We start from the raw sequence: 10,502 nt of genomic DNA on the forward strand, positions 1-10,502 counted from the left end.
TCTCATGGGTGGCGGCAATGGAAAAGAAACCTGGCATGAGTAACTACTTAAGGGGAAAAAACGAAATTAGGAAAGAAACCATTTATGATAACTCAAAGGGAAGCTCATTACTTTTCGAAGTGAGATCGGGATGCCTTAGAACACGCACCTATAAAGCGATATATAAGAAGGAAGAAGAAGCATGTGCTTGCTGCGGTAAAGCTAGGGAAACGACGGAGCATATTTTATTAGAATGTGAAGACGTCGATCCAGCGGTCGATTTAGGCACCACTGGCCTCCTTGAAGCCCTTGGGTTCAGCGGGAGCAGTGGTAAAGCAAACAGGTCCGCAATAAACGTTAGTAAGAGGCGATCGGAGGATTGGTGGAAGAAAAGTAGGGAAACGACAAAAGACGGAGACGTACAAAAGCACAGTTCGCAATAGGGTATCAGAAAATTTGGACGTGGTAGTTCATAGTGGGGTTTTTTTGTTTTTTCATTGGTTAACCTAGGTAGGATATTAGGCAGCATAGTAGCAAGAGCTTGGTGGCGCAAGCCACCGCCCCGTTCCAAAGGGGACGCTCATAACATCCATCCATCCATCCACCGTCCAATCTCGCAAGAGGGTAAACATCTTTATGAGTTATTTTGTTAAGACGACGGTAATAGACACAGAATCGAATCGATCCATCCTTCTTAACAAGAACGGGAGATGACCAGGAGCTGCCCGAAGGCTGAATGACGCCGCGCTAGAGCATGTCAGCTACTTGGTAGTCGATAACACGGTGCTCTGTCGTGGATACACGATATGGTCTTTGTCGCAGTGGCGTACTGGTACCCGTGTCGATGTGATCACAAACAGCTGACGTGAGGTTCAAGGGAACGTGCTTGCAGTCGAAAGACGAACGGAACTTGTCGAGAAGGCATAGAAGCTGGGCGCGTTGAGAAACAGTCAACGTGTCGGCAATGGAGGTATGTAAAACATCGGGCAAAGTCGGCTCCTGCGCGGGTTTACAGGCCACTCCGGCGACCTCATGAGTGGCGATGGGACCAGTTGGCATGTCAATGACGGTAGCAGGGTCGACACACTGGGCACAGCCAACGCACTCCCCACGAAGCAAAGTGAGAGGACAGGATAATTGGTTGGTGACGAGCAATCTGCTGACAGCCAGCATGAACGTCCAAAAGAGTGAAAGGCAGCGGGGAACATTTGCGAGGAGCAAAAATTGCAGATGGCATAAAAAGTGCGCTGGCATCAGCAACAATGTCGCATGACACTGTGGCAAGGGCAGATGAGTGCGGTGGAATTGTAACGTCTTCGGCAACAAATACTTTATCTTCAAGTTCACGAGCATCAAAGAGTGGGGCGTTACACAGCGTTTGAAATTCCACTTCAGCAGGAGAACAGTCGATGACTGCCTTATTAGCGGAGAGGAAGTCCCAGTCCAACATAAGATTGTGGGAACAAGCACACAGCACCAAAAAATCGACGATGTAGAGGAGGCCGTGGATCACAACGCGAGCAGTACATGCAGCTGCAGGCGCGATGCGGTCTGCGCTGGCAGTACAAAGTGACACGTTGGACAGTGGCGTCGTGACTTTTCTGAGCGAACGGCAAAGTATGGCACTAATAACTCAAACTGCGGCACTGGTGTCAACGAAGGTGAGTGCAGCGACGCCGTCCACATATACATCAATAACATTAGTCAGAGAAGGGAGAAGCCTTGGTCTGTTCGCGAGTGATGCAGTTCTTGCCTCTGGAACTGCGACGATTAGTTTTCCCGTTCCGGCGAAGAAGGACAATGGCACATCGGCGAAAGCGAGCGGCGTCGAGGCGATGGCAAACAGCACTCAACAAGAGAGCAATAGTCCGAGTTGGAAGACGTCTGGCTGGGGTTCTGAGACGCAGAGGATGACGGGTATGGGGAAATGTATGGTGCGGCGTCGAAGCTACGGCGGTAGGACGTTGCGTAGAGGCGACAAAATCGTGCAACGCGGCCAGGTACACCACACGCAAAACATATTGGCCGGTTGTCAGGAGTGTGCCATTGTACACTGCTGTACCGCGGCTGAACGAAGTGCAGAGGTGGGCGCAGTGGCACGACCGATGGGGATAGCTCAAAGGTCGGAGGAGGTGGCCGTGCGAGAGCCTCGGCATAGCTGAGAGGTGCAGTCACCTCGGGAAAAGCAACGGGAGTCGGCACAGGCGGAGTCTTGCGGGCAGAAGGGAGAGCTGCGCACACTTGCTTGTGGATGAGGCGAAGGCTGGCCGGCAAGGGCGAAGGTGGTGGCGCGGCTGAGGATAGCAGCGAAAGCAGACGAGCGACCTCAGCACGGACGAACTCTTTTATCTGGCCAAGCAGGTAGTCCATCTCAGAAGCCGCGGTCATGCTCGCGAGGGTTTCGTCGGATGCAGGGGGGCACCGCGTGAGAAGGCTCTGTCTGCAGAGCTCGTCGAAACTCTGGCAAAGCTCAATGACCTGAGAGACAGTGCCTAGGTTTTTGGAGAGGAGCATATGAAAGGCATCGTCGGAAATGCCCTTCATGATGTGACGTACCTAGTCTGCCTCCGCCATCGTCTGGTTGACACGCCGGCAGAGGTCAATGATGTCCTCTATGTAGCTGGTGAATGTTTCACCAGTTTTCTGGGATCGGCTTCGTAGGCATTGCTCAGCGCGAAGTTTGCGTAAGCCAGGGCGGCCAAAAACTTCTGCGATGCTGGTTTTGAAGCTAGCCCACATGCGGAGATCGGCTTCGCGGTTTTTGAACCACAGCTTGGCGACGCCCAATAAGTAGAAGATCACGTTGCCGAGCTTCAGGGGATCGTCTCATTTGTTGGTGTTGCTGGCGCGTTCATACGATTCCAGCCAATCTTCAACGTCTTTCTCATCGGTGCCGCTAAAGTTATCAGGATCCCGCTGACGCTGAGCACCGGCACATACGATGGCTGGAGTAACCGGTGGGGATGTCGGGCTGGGGTCGTCAGGCATGACGGATGGCAGGGTTTGGGTGCGAAATTCCAGGTTGGGGAAAACCGTAGCACCGCCACCAGAATCTAATATGAATACTGCACAAGAGAGCATCAGGCAGTGTGTCTCAACCAGAGCAGCTCAGGCAATCTCGAGCTCGCGCCTCCCGGGCGACTGGCGATGTGGCTGCGGCGCCGGGCATTCCTCTTCACTACAGTATATATACATATATATATATGTATATATATATATATATATATATATATATATATATATATATATATATATATATATATATATATATATAAATATATATATGTACTGTGGGCGCGACACATGCCTGGCTTTGAACTTCATCATCTGCAGATATCATCATCCATTGTACATCTTCATCACCAGCCGCACAGTTTGATCCTCGTGGTAGTAGCCTGAGCTCAGCTGGGATAAAGTGGTTCCTTACAAGTGATGGACGGTTCTTTTCGTTCCCCAAGACCTCTCGCACGTTCTCACTGGACCTCCGCTGGGGTCATGGCACAACACCACCGGCCATGCTCACTTCAGCGAATCCAGGCATGTCCGAGGCCGCTGCTCCACTGCAGCCTTCACCTTCCGTCGTGACCATCAACAGCCACCAGCGCGACCCCCAAGTCTTCGGTGGTCTGCGGGGGGTGACGTAGAGGACTGGCTCTAAATCTACGACCTCGTAAGCAACTTCAACTGGGACAGTTCACAATTACGGAACGTCTCGTTCTACCTGTACAATGTTGCAAAAACATGGGTTTGGAACCATGAGCCAGATGTTCCCAACTGGGTGACGTTCACGGAACAGCTTCGGCAGATTTTCGGTGCTCCAGCTGTTTGCACTGAGGCCGCGAAGCTCAGCAAGCACATCCAATTCGCTGGGGAATCGTACACCTCATACATTGAGGATGTGCTTGCATTGTGCAAGCGTGTGAATGCCACCATGTCCCAGTGACCGAAATGCCACATTATTAAAGGCATAAACACCGTCGCCTTCAGTGCCCCTGCTGCGCAAGATCCTCTTACCATCCACGATGCGACAACTACTTGCCAGCGACCTGAGGAGCTCCAGTCTTCGGCTATGCATCGATATCTCCTACATTCATCTCTCTTCGAACATGGACATGCACACGCTAATCCTCCACATCGTCCGTGAAGAGCTTCACGGGCAGTGCTCTTCCTGCCCTCCACAAAGTACCATCCCTTCTCCACCGACCGGCTTGCGCGACATCATTCGGCAAGAGATCACGTTCGCATCGCGTCTACCGTGCTCCGACAGTCCCTGCACTGATCAGGTACCCATGTATGTCGACGTTGCAGTGCTCTCTTCAGCCATTACCGCCGCTCTGCCTATACCAGGGGACCACCCTCCAGTGGCTTCGTTGTCACCACCAGTGCTTGTACAGCGTCACTACGCTCTGCATCCTGCCAGGCCCATTTGCTATTACTGTGGCTATCAGGGGCATATCTCCCAATTTTGTCGACGCCATTAACAGGATAAGCAACGTGGCTACGCAGCGGAGGAACTTACAGGCGTCCATTCAGCATTGGGCTATCAGTGCACATCTTACTCCTCTTATCACCGGTCACCTTCTCCTTCCTACTCTGCGATAGGCCTGTGAATTCGCGTGAATCACGCCGCAGGTCGCCGTCTCCCTGTCATCGTTTGGTGTCGCTTCTCCGACCCGCTTCTCATATCACGAACGCCCTCTTGGAAAACTTCCCGATGTAGTTTTAGGAGGGGAAACTGCATCCACTGGACAGCCTACAATTCCTCCGGAGCGACCGTCACACTTGCTGTCAGTGTTTGTAGAAGGTATATACGTCGAAGCTCTCGTTGATACAGGTGCTGCCATTTTGATTGTTTGCGCTGACTTTTGTTCCCGCCTCCGAAAAGTGACCACGCCTTACTCTGGCCTTTCTCTTCGTGCAGCAACCAAGATTATTATTCATCCAGTTGCACAGTGTACTGTTCGTGTGTCCATAGACGGAATTCATCACCACATTGTTTTTGCAGTATTTCGTGAGTGACTCATGAACTCATCTTGGGGTGAGACTTCGTATCTTTGGCATCCGCTTCTATCTCTTGTCGTCAGCGCCTCATACAACTGGATGCCACTAGCAATTCTCTTCCTAACCACAAAGAACACATTAGTCTCGTCACCTTTTCCGATTACGTTCTTTGGCCACCTAGAGAAGAGATTATAAGGGTCAACTCCTGTAACATTGTGGATGGCGACATATTCATTCTACCCTATGACCATACCCTATCTCGAGCGATTCTGTTTACCCCTGGCCTTATTCGCTTCTCTGAGGGGTCTGCATTGCTTACCGCAATAAACCAAACTCTCGAACCCCAACTGTTGCCTCGTGGATCAACTGTCACTTGAGCTGTTGACACTCATGCCGTTGCAATTGTCACAAAGACGGCTCGGTGCATTCTTGCATCTATTAACATGCGCTGAACAAAAGCATGCGCAAAGATGTTTACCCCATGTCACGGATGGATGATGCACTAGATTCGCTCCACAGTGCCAAATATTTTTCTAGCCTTGACCTTAGATCAGGCTACTGGCAAATACCGATGTCCAAATCTGACAAAGAAAAAATGATGTTTGCTGCCCCTGATGGGCTCTACGAGTTCAGCGCGATGTCTTTTTGACTCTGCAATGTGCCTGCCACCTTCGAAGACATGTTCGATAAGCCTTGCGTGGTTTGAAATGGAAACCCTGTCTGTGCTATCTCGACAACATTGTGTCTTCAACCATGTTCTCACAACATTTGCAAGGTCTAGATGAAGTCCTTGCCTGTCTTGCAAATGCTGGCCTGCAGCTCAACACACACACACACACAAAATGCAGTTTCGCCAGCAAGACCATCAAAGCTCTGGGGCAAATAGTCAGCAAAGGTATTTGACCGGACACCGAGAAGCTTGCTGCCATCCTCGAATTTTATGTCCACTGCGTCAAAAAGACATGCACAGTTTTCTCGCACTTGCTTCTTCCAGCGCTTCATATGCGACTTCGCTATGCTTACGTCCCCGCTCCATCAACTCCGTGCCAGTAATGAGCTCTTCGTTTGTTCCGACGAATGTGAACATGCTTTCCTGCTTTTGCAACATGCCCTGACGTCATACCCAGTACTGTGCCACTTTGATCCGACCGCGCCCTGTATATTTCATACCGACGCTAGCAGTCAGTCTCAGTGCCATTCTACTGCAACGTGACAACACATTCCGCGAACGAGTAATTGCTTATACTAGTCGTGCACTAAGCAGTGGAGAGAATTACTAAACCATAACCAAGCAGGAGTGCCTTGCTGTTGGGCAGTGCAAAAATTTCGCCCATATCTTCATGGCCACCATTCCACAGTTGTTACCGACCATAACACACTGTGCTGGCTTTCATCGCTAAAGAATTTATCATGCCACCTGGGTCGCTGTGTGCTTCGCCTACAGGAGTACGATTTCAATGTCACCTACAGAATTGCAAAGAAGCATCAAGACACCAATGCTCTCTCTCACTACCCTCTGCCGAATCATGATGATTCACCATCACCTCTCCGTAATTGTGTACGTCCCGATTTCTCTTCATCGGCTTTACCCATCGTAACCCTCGATTGGCTAAGACACGACAGCCCATCTGTCCTTGTGTCCCACCAATGCATCGACCCATACTACCGAACTATTCTCCAACGCGGGGAAGATTATTCATCACCTCCGAACGCTCGGCTTTGTCGACAACTTAATCAATTCAAGATGCACAATGTGGCTTTACATTGCTACATTTATGACGTTGATGGCAACAAATGGGTCCCAGTCATACCATGTTCTCTGCAATGTAAGGTGCTCGAAGCCTTTCACGATCATGCAGTGGCCGGTCATCTAGGCTACCACAAGACTTGCAACAGAATATGAAGTCGCTGCTCCTGGCCTGGCCCATCTTCAGCCTTTGCAATGAACGTTGCATCCTATGCTCATTGTCAAAGCTGCGAATGACCAACAACAGCTCCTTCTAGCTCTTTACCTCTGCCTTGTCCCGCTTCGCCTTTCAAAGTGGTTGGAATAGACTTGCACGGTCCTCTTCCCACAGTCTCACATAGCAATTGTTAAATTGTCACAGCCGTAGACCATCTAACACGCTATGCAGAGACAGCATCTCTTCCATCCGGGACTGCCGCTGTAGTCGCCGATTTCTTTCTACACAACATTATCTTGCGCCACAGCGCTCCGCGTGTTCTCCTCAGTGACCACAGTAGAGTCTTCCTCTCTTCTATCCTTACCGAAGTTCTGCGTGCCTCTAACACAATTTGCAAGATGACTTCCGGTTACCATCCGCAGACCAACAGCTTGATGGAGCATTTTCATCGTACCCTCTCCGACATGATTGCGATGTACATCCGCCCCGACCACACGAACTGGGATGCAATCCTGCCATTCATGACATTCGCCTATAACATGGCTACGCAACATACTACCAGCTTTTCACCTTTTTTCTTCAGCTATGGCTGTTCACCAAGTTTCGTTATTGACGTATCGTTCCTTTTGACTCCTGTACCCCCATCAGCTTGAGTGGAACAGTTTGTGTCTCGCCTCGCGGACTCGTTTCGCCTCGCGGACAAGTTTCGTTACGACTCGACCCACTGTGCTGTGCCTTTTTCTCCTGGTAACGAAGTTCTTCTTTGGACTCCTGTGCGCGTTCCTGGCTTATGCAAAAAAATTTCTCACGCATTTTATTCGACTTTACACGGTCATTGAGCAGACATCACCTGTCAATTACCACGTCTCGCTCGTTAGAACGCCATCCGATTCCCGTTGCTGCGGGACAGAGATAGTGCATGTCTCCCGCTTAAAACCAAATACTTGATGCATTTCATAGTACTTCCGCGCAGCCAGGCAGCCGCTTTCACAGCGAGAGAGAATTAGTGTGGGTGAAACACATGCCTGACTCTCAACTTCATCATCTGCACATCTTCTTCATCTGTGTATATCATCACCAGCAGCACAGTTTAATCCTTGAGGTAGTAGCCCGAGCTTGGCAGGAAATAACGCGGTTCCTTACGATATATATTTCTTGCACTTCAAGAAACTTCGTGTGACCTCGAAGAATTAAGCACTGAAGTGACGGCGCTTTGAGCATGTAAAAGACCTCATAGTAGGAGACAGTTCAATTTCACAGCCTGAGACCTCTTGATGGTGTAATCTTCCTTCGTGTAATTGTCGCATACTTGGCTATCACTAACACTGCTTCGCCTTTCTAGCAAAACTGCAGCCTCTCTTTTTTTTTTTCCGTGAGTCCGAGCATAAGCGCTACCGCACATGACTGCTGTTGATTCTCATTTAGAGTGAATCCGGCTTGGCCGCATTTCGTTTACCGAGTGAATTATACAGAGAGAGAGAGAGAAATAGAAAAGAGGAAAGGCAGAGTGGTTAACCAGGTGCACATCCGGTTTGCTACCTTGGATTGGGGTAAGGGGTATGGGGACGGAGAGAGTGTTCCCCAGCTATCATGCACCAAGACTTAAAAAGAGGACAGTTGCATTACTCAAAGAAAACCTAGTGCATACTGTTTCCAGTAAAGTGGAGTTGTTGCCAGTAATTCTTTCGTTACTGAGATTTAATTTGGTAATTGCAATGAATTATCTAACTCGAGAAGTACTGTCCTAATTTTCAGTGTCAATGAGGCATCTGTAGGTATCCCAAAATGACATCTAACTGCTGTGTTTTCAGCGACATACTAATTGTGTACAATTTTTCTGACTTGCAAAAAACCTCAGGAAGTATGAAAAATACCATGTCAGTGCGCTCCCACCTGCATCTCATAAAGCAGTGCCCTCAAAAAGGCTGATTGAAAGCAACTAAACTGCCTGTCGCAAACCCAAAGAGACAGCGCATCACCTTGATAATGGTACGGAACGAGCCCCAACAGCAGGTTTCGCAGCTTCGCAGCTACTCCTTTCTCTCTTCGTCACACTTATTATCCCTCTCTGAAGGCTGACTGGTCAATGATAACAAAAGCCCCTTGATAACGCAGCCGAAGTGCAGCTCTGACCACACACGAAATGCGAAGAGCAATGTAATAGGCACAGAATGTTTCAAAATCCAGCCTTTGCTGGTGCCGCATCGAAAGAGTGCGCACGAATTTACATTTCGCACCAGAAACTTGCTTCGGACCAAAGCCAATATAAAGTGAGCATTTTATTTTTCATGAAAGTGTATACGTGCTGCAAAAACAGGTTCGTGTCAACAAATAAAAGCAAAATAAACACACTGGAAAGCGACCAACTTGTAGAGACAAGGCAAAACCAATGCATTCATGAAATTAAATATACCACTTCTAAACGAGCCGAACTGGCAATCAGAATGTCAGATACACACACACGCAAAACCGTGTCCTCTTATTATCTATGAATAATAGGTCTCCTTTTGCAGCTACGCAGTACTGTCTATTTTATCACACCTTTAGTGGCTTTCTTAATGACCGACACCAGAATTCTACAGCAGACATCCGTTACCCTTGAACTAATCTGACGTCCGTCTCAATCACGTAAGCACAATCTTTCAAATAACCCCAAAGAAACTGAATGGAGAGAGGTCAAATGACCTAGCCCACAGATTTACAGGTCCGTGCCTTCCAATCTATTGTGCATGAAAAGTCGCACCCAACCAGTTTCGTGCTCAGCTGCTGCTGCATGCAGGTGCCCCATCTTGCTGATATCGCAGAAGTGGAGGACGTGACAGCGGGACTTTGCTGAGAAACGCCTCCACCACTCCTTCAAGGATTTCGTTCAGGCAACGCTGTCCAGTCAGTGTGTGGTCGAAGAAGATGGTACCGATTATTGCACTGGCGTAAATTCCAAACCGCACATTGAGCGACCACTGGTACTGGCGACGATTGCACTTTACTTATGTAGATTGGAGTGCCTCCAATAGTGTGCATTATACAAATTTACCTAGGCGTTTCTGCGAAAACTGGCTTCATCTGTGCACATGATCTTGCTCAAAAAGCCCAGACACTCATCGGCTTTCTTGAGGACCCAATTCGAGAAATCTATACGATTCTACAGGTCCCTATCTTCTAAGCATTGGCGCTGGTTCAGGTGGTAAGGGCGAAAGGCCGTCATTTAGAATCCTCAAAACTGATGACTTGGAAACTGGTACCTGAGTGGCCACTTCTCGCATGCTAGCATGAGGGTTTGAGGCCATAAATGCTAGAACACCTGTGCGTAGGTTAGGACTCAAAGATGGAGTCCTCCGCTGCTGTTTCTTGAAGCTGCCGGTTTATCTCAGGTATTAATAAATTCTGGCGATAGTCGATGTATTTGGTCTGCCACCACCCTTCCATGACTGATATATATATTTGCAGCCTTCCTCTTGTTGCCATTTGCAGATCCCAAGGCAGGAATCATGTTAACCTTCTGCTCAATAGAGAAAGACATGGAGACTGGGACAAAACAAAATGCACGTTTAAACCTTTGCACTGACGTTGTCAATTCGCTTTTCTGGCAAAAAAAAAATCAAACATCCGTGCACTTCA

This window comes from Dermacentor andersoni, chromosome 4 (assembly GCF_023375885.2).
Source record: "Dermacentor andersoni chromosome 4, qqDerAnde1_hic_scaffold, whole genome shotgun sequence".
NCBI lineage: Eukaryota > Metazoa > Arthropoda > Arachnida > Ixodida > Ixodidae > Dermacentor > Dermacentor andersoni.